Below are 7140 nucleotides of genomic sequence, written 5' to 3'. Positions count from 1 at the left end.
GGAAAAGCAGTTCACAAAATGGGGTTGTGCTTGTTTGTTTTGTTCAGGGTTTACAACTTTTTGAGTGTTATGGTTTGATTCCTGGATTCTAACCAACATTGATAAGCCTGGCGCATTTCATGGGAGTGTTTGAACATAATCCCATTAAATACAAATTATCAAGTCTTCTAGAATTGCATATGCAAGGGGAGGGCTTCCCTGGTGGCTTATCAGTAAAGAATCCACCAGCAGTGCAGGAGACGCAGGAGATGCAGATTTGATCCCTGTGTCAGGAAGATCCTCTGGAGAAAGGAATGGCAACCCACTACAGTATTCTTGCCTGGAAAATCCCGTGGATAGAGGATTGGAGAGCTACAGTTCATGGGGTCGCAAAGAGCTGTACATGACTGAAGAGACGCACTCATGCATGCAAAGGGAAAATGGACAATTCCATCCATCAACCACACACCATGAGAGCTATGGCTACCATCAAAAACTAGGTGAAACAGGTACTTGGAAGCCTCTGCTATACCTTCTCCAACCCCCACCACGTAGGGATAGAGCAAAAGGGGATGATAGAAACAGCCAGCCAGGTAAAGGAACTCAACTTTGAAGCATATTGTTCTGATTCATTGGTTTCTGGCCCCTATAGCCTTTGGACTTGAGTCAATTCCTGTTCTTGTGGAAGCTACCCAGGGCCATATTTTCCCCTTTCATATGTGGATTTTTACTTTGTTGATTAACATTTCTTGCACAGAATTAAGGCACAGAATAGCATCTCAATCCTTTGTATCCCCAATTGGGGGGCAAAGCAACTCAGCAGTTTTCAAGTCCTGGCAGCATCAAAAGAGCATCTGTAATCAATTACCACCTTCCCCTCACCCCATTTCTCACCATCCATTGCTTAAAAATGGCTAACTTATTTTTTTCCCTCATATCCTTGTAAAAACACATGCACACACCAACACACACATGTGCTCCCAGGCTGAAATCACAAGTGCCAAAGCTCAGCCTGGAGAGAACATTTATGACTGGGTTATACATCCCTGAAAATAGGGGTTTATAATGGAAACACTGACAGATCATTAACTATAATAGCATAAACCGAGGCACAGAATTTTCACGTTGTCTCCATTTTGTTTGTGTCAGCAGGATTTCCAGGCCCAGAATCTGGTGGGAGCTTACAAGCTGTGCCCGAATGTGTGAGGCAAATTTGAGGGCAAGAGGACAGCCTGGAGAAAATAGCTCAGGTCTAGAATATTCTGTGATGTCTGGATTCAGAAATGATCAGGGGAATCTCAGCATGGAGAAAGCACCACCTAGGCTGGAAGCCTAATCTCTCTCAGCCACTCATCTCCAATGACCTGCTGCTCCTTGCCCTGAGCATGACTTTTACTGGTATGTGCTTAGTCGTATCCAACTCTTTGCAACCCCATGGACTGTAGCCTGCCAGGCTCCTCTGTCCATGGGGATTTTCCAGGCAAGAATACTGGAGTGGGTTGCCATTTCCTCCTCCAGTTTACTGATATACAGAAGCAAATTAGAGCAACTGGTTAGTTATCTGATACTTGGAAACTATCCCCAGTCAGATCTTCATTCTGGATCTTAGGCTCTCCTAGGAGGAGATGCATCCACCAACTGATCACCAGTGTTTAGAACATTGTCTGACACATAGTAAACACTCAGTATGTATTTGGTGGTGCACGCACAGCTGGATGGATCTATGAGCTAATGAAGGAATTGTTGTTGTTGTTGTTCAGTCACTAAGTCATGTCCAATTTTTGCAACCCCAAGGACTACAGCACACCAGGGTTCCTATTCTTCACTATCTCCCGGAGTTTGCTCAAACTCATATCCATTGAGTCAGTGACGCCATTCAACCATCTTATCCTCTGTCTCCCCCTTCTCGTCCTGCCTTCAATCTTTCCCAGCATCAGGATCTTTTTCAAGAGCCACCCTTTTTCAGGTGGCTCTTTGCATCATGGAGCCAAAGTTTTGGAGCTTCAGCATCAGTCCTTCCAGTGAATATTCAAGGTTGATTTCCTTTAGGATTGACTAGTTTGATCTCCTTGCTGTCCAATGGACTCTCAAGAGAACTGATCTCTTTTGGCTTCACTCAGGTTTCTCATTTGTGAAATGAGGGGGTTCAACACCATCAGTAGTTCTCAACTCTGCTTGCACACTGAAATGATGCTGAATCACATTACAAACAGACTAACCCCTGGATCCTACCCCCTGACCAAATAAATCAGAATTTCTAGACATGTGGCTTGAGCAGCAATAGTTTGAAAAACTCCCCAGGTGGTTCTAATGTAGAATAGACAGTTCTAAAATTCCTTTCTGTGTTTCTAATTCTATGGCGTTTAACTCAGGTCATGAAATTCAAGGCCTAGAATTTGTCTCTCCTCAGTTCAGAGAGGGCTTCCCAGGTATTTAGAATCCATCTGCCAATGCAAGAGATGCCAGTTGGATCCCTGGGTTGGGAAGATCTCCTGGAGAAGGAAATAGCAACCCACTCCAGTATTCTTGCCTGGGAAATCCCATGGACAGAGGAACCTGGCAGCCTACAGTCCATAGGATCACAAAGAGTTAGACATGACTGAGCAACTGAGTACACACGCATACAGTTCAGAGAGATAAAAAGAACAAGAGTGAAATGACATGGAGAAATTATGTTTAGGAAACAATAACCATTTATTGAACTCCTCCTCAGTGCCATGCTGTGCATTGCATATATTATCTCCAATCCCTCTGACAGGTGGCATTATCCCATCATCCCTGTTTCTCAGATGAGGAACCTGCAGATGAGAAACAAAGTGAATTATCCAAGAGATAAGGAGTCATTCAGGAGAGGCCGCCCTCCCCAGCTGCCGTGGGGCGTTGTCAGTCAATCCTTTTAGAATTAAAGGGTGTTTGGCATCGGCAATGATTTTATGTTCAGGCTGAGTGTTGGAAGAAAGAGAAGTGAGAACTTCAAGACACACCACACAAAACTGTGAGGCTTGGGGAGGAAGACTTCCCTCCCACCCCTGCTCCCCTCCAACGTGAAAAAGGACAAGCCTGCTGCTCCCCCAGGCCTGGGCCAGCTGTCAGAGATGAGCCCTGATAAAGGCCCTGGGCCTCCTCCTTGAATTCCTTTGTTCCAGAACCCATCCCATTAGAAAAAGGTCACACATCTTTGGCCCCTTTTAATTTCAGGGGTGGAGAGGTAAAAGCCCAGTCGGGGAAACATGTGCAATTATGAGCAATTACTTAAACGGCTTTCAGACAAGCCTTGGCCCTCCACCAGCAGGCAGAGGGGCCAGCGTCTGCGTTTTGTAGGCGAGAAGGAGAGAGGGTGGGAAGGTGGGGACGGGGGAGGGGAGACAGCAAAGCCTTTTGTCACTGGGCTACAAAAAAAAAAAAAAACCATTGGTATTTCCTGCCACCAGACTAGCTGACACTAACCAGCCCTGCGCAGGGGAACTATTCACTTAAAAGTCATCGTTTCCTTTACTTATCTGCCTCTAAAGAAACAAATCTATTAGCAGCAAGAAATCACTCCAGTGGCTTTAACTAAGTGCTTCCCCCGTTGAAAATGCCAAAGCCCTAGCCTTCAGCTCTGCCGGCCATGCCCTGGCCTCCGCTCCTCCCCAGCAGCAGCTCTGAGCTGGCCCGTGTCAGGGCGTCTCTGGCCACTACAGATAACAAGGGCCATTACATTCCAAATCCTTCCCCAACCTCCTCCCCTCCCTTCCGCCAAAATCCCAAACCCAATTTCTCCCTGGCAGATCAAAGGCTGCCCGAGCTACAGGAGAGCTCACTCGATCAATAAACTCCTGACACGGGAATAAACAGAACGATACAATATTTTCCTTCAGGATTTATTTGGTCCTTGGAGTAGCCGTGGCTTGCTATGCCTTTCCTTTTGAGACCAATGGAGATTTGGTGTAGAGCTGAAAATAGTTTGCTCTCTGAATTAAAAATCAAACCCCCCAATAGCCCCCCAAACACTTTTCTAGTCTTTGTTGGCCTTAAACACACAAACTGTAAGGGGAAGCCTAGTGTTACAGTTGGACTTTTTAGATCTTCCGAAAGCAACTTGCCTTCCATGCCAACTCAGTGTGCAAGAGTTATTGGAGAGCTACCTAAGCAAGGCAGCCTCATTTTAATAATTAGCTTGGCAATTTAGAAACTATAATAAAAAGTAATATGCTTCTCCCATTGTTCATCCTAAAGAATTCTAAAGTACTCCACAATGATCTGAAACTATGGATAAAAAAGTACAACGATTCAAAAAAAGTTAAATGCAAGGATGCTGTTCATTTGGGATACACCAATTGTTTTTAAACCCTTAAGGATATTCATTTTAGAAATCAATTCCATTGACTCCTCTATCACTCTATGACTGTTTCTTTGATACTGAAATCCTTAATCCATGAAATTGGAGAAGAGAGAATACGTAGAGCTGAGTTGCTGAAATAGTCCATGGAACTCATTTAGTATCTAGCATCTAGGTTGCCCCATTAATTATGGTGTTACATTTACTCACACATGTCTTCATGTGCATCACATATATATTACAATTTTAGAAATAAAGTTTTGTATCTTCCTTCTTTGTAAGATACATAAACATATGTTTAGATCAATTTGAGCTTGTCATTAGTTTGGAAAACGTTCCACAAAGATTACTGAGGTATGTTGTTGTTGTTGTTTAGTTGCTAAGTCATGTCTGACTCTTTGCAATCCCATGGACTGCAGCCTGCCAGGCTCTTCTGTCCATGGGATTTCCCAGGCAAGAATACTAGAGTGGGTTGCCGCTTCCTTCTCCAGGATATCTTCTTGATCCAGGGATCGAACCCATGTCTCCTGCATTGCTGGCAGATTTTTTACCACCGAGTTACCTGGGAAGCCCCAGAGGGACTTTAGTATTAATACTATTATTAATATTAATTTAATGTTAATCCATCCTAATTTAGACTCCAGATAAGAGAAAAGCAAAGTAGATCATCAGCATAGGCCAGAAGATGAGAAAAACAAGGGGGAAAACGGTGTCTTGTGACACAATGACAGTTACAGCTTAGAATACAGACAATAGTGTGTCAACTTTACATTTATAGCCTACAAGAAGAATGGAGACTCCTTGCCAAGCTGTCTGTATATTTTCTCCCACAGCATGACTTCAGATTGGCAGTTACCATTCATTGAGACCTCACATTTACCCGGCAAAGAGTGAAGCACTTGACAAGCTTTACATTATTTCCTTTAGTCCTCACGTAAGAGTCCGATGAAATAGGTACCATTTAACTGATGAGGTATGTGGTCCTAAAGAGGTTAACTGTCTTCCCCAAGCTCACATGGAAGTGACTGGAAATGCTGGGATTTGAATGGAGGCATCTGACTTCATAGCTGGCATGTGAACTGCCAGCCTGAGATAAAAGAGCCTGCAAGTTCCCTCCCAGCCCAGCACTTTCAACTTCCACCAAGAGGCAGTAGACTTTCTCTTCCATAACATCTTCCCCAGTCTTCTCCATCCAAACTTTTATATGACCTGAGCAATGGATATGTTTACATTGACTATCTCCAAATATATTCATTATTTTTCAGACACTTTTCCCTTATCCTTGTATTTCTGTCAATTAAGCCAGGAGAAAATCAACATTTCACGGAGGAGAGCATGGATGATTAAGTACATTGGTGGGGACCTAGAAACAGGTCTAGCAATACCATGTACCTTTAGGTTTGTGACCTTCAGGAAACACATCTTTTACATTAATTTCCTTAGTTTTCAAATGCACCATTTTAAAGAAGCCTGGCAGGATTTATTGATGTCTGTCTCCCAGCAGGAGTATTTTCGTTTTCCTCCTCTTAGTACAATGATTTGCACTAATCCTTTTGAGGAGCAGTGGAGAAGTCTTTTGTTCTATTAAAGTAATATGCAGCTGTCTTTAGACCTAGTGTTCAGTGACTACTTTGCCAGCGCTTTCAAGTAGTTCACCATGAAAGTTCAGAGTCAAACAGTCTTTGGATGCATGTATACCATGTCGTTACTGTTTAGTCACTAAAGTCATGTCCAGCTCTTTTGCAACCCCATGGATTGTAGCCCACCAGGCTCCTCTATCCAGGGATTTCCCAGGCAAGAATACTGAAATGGGTTGCCATTTCCTTTCTCCAGGGGATCTTCGTGACCCAGGGATCAAACCCAAGTCTCCTGCTTGGCAGGCGGATTCTTTACCACTGACCCACCAGGGAATCTCACACATATACCATACCTCTCAGCAAACTCACCCAGAATGGTCTGCCTGCCTAAAGACAGAACTTGGCATCCTTGGCCTAAAAGTGATCAACATCACTGGTCTACCTTGTGGGAAAAAGTCTCTGAGCAAAACCCTACAAAACCACAGTGTTGGGGGTTGGGGGGAAGACCAAACGAGCCAAAAGAGAAACACTTTCCTCCACCAAGGAAATCAGCCAGGTAAGGCTAAAGTGGGACAATGGGGCAGGGGCTGGAAGCTCTGGTGTCACCTCTGGCAGATAATGGCATCACGGGAGCCCTCACCTTGATGAATATATCTAGGGTTCGTCGGCTTCTCAGTGCCCTGGTTCATCCCTAAAGAGTACTCATCACCATGCTGGTGACTTATTCAGTTTGCTGCTATCTCTTTTGACTGACTGCAATTCTAGCCCAAGTGTAGCTTCTCTTTGGACCAGACTTGAAAAATAAAAGCACCTGGCTTCTCAACCATCTTTGGCCTTGAGGGAGAAGACTCCCTCTTCAGGGCTCAGTCATTGAGGTCATGGAAAGAATTCCTCTAGATGCAAAAGTACCTCCAAACCCAAACCACCTCCTTGAACTCACCCCTTTGGCCTTCACTGCCTTAAACATTCACACCATATTTGAATATTTAATTCTACAATGCAGTATTTTTTCCTATCATCTTTTTTAACACTTTGACAAATTATGTACTTACTTAATCTAAACTGTGCAGCTCCATAAAATGTTTATGTACTCTTCTGAAGCAGAAGGGCTTCCCAAGTGGCCTAGGGGGTAAAGAATCCACCTGCAATGCAGGAGAGGCAGGAGACACCAGTTCGATACCCAGGTCGGAAAGGTCCCCTGGAGGAGGGCATGGCACCCCACTCCAGTATTCTCCCCTGAAAAATCCCATGGACGGAGGAGCC

At 44.2% G+C, this 7140-nt stretch overlaps 1 pseudogene; it reads left to right on the top strand.

Annotated features, from left to right (window-relative positions):
• Window positions 1-4347: 4347 nt before the first annotated feature.
• Window positions 4348-6716, top strand: LOC120853631 (annotated as a pseudogene).
• Window positions 6717-7140: the final 424 nt, after the last annotated feature.

The sequence above is a fragment of the Oryx dammah genome, unplaced genomic scaffold (assembly GCF_014754425.2).
Source record: "Oryx dammah isolate SB20612 unplaced genomic scaffold, SCBI_Odam_1.1 HiC_scaffold_26, whole genome shotgun sequence".
Lineage (NCBI taxonomy): Eukaryota > Metazoa > Chordata > Mammalia > Artiodactyla > Bovidae > Oryx > Oryx dammah.
The sequence above is the reverse complement of the archived record's forward strand: the minus strand, read 5'-3'. Positions and strand labels throughout refer to the sequence as shown.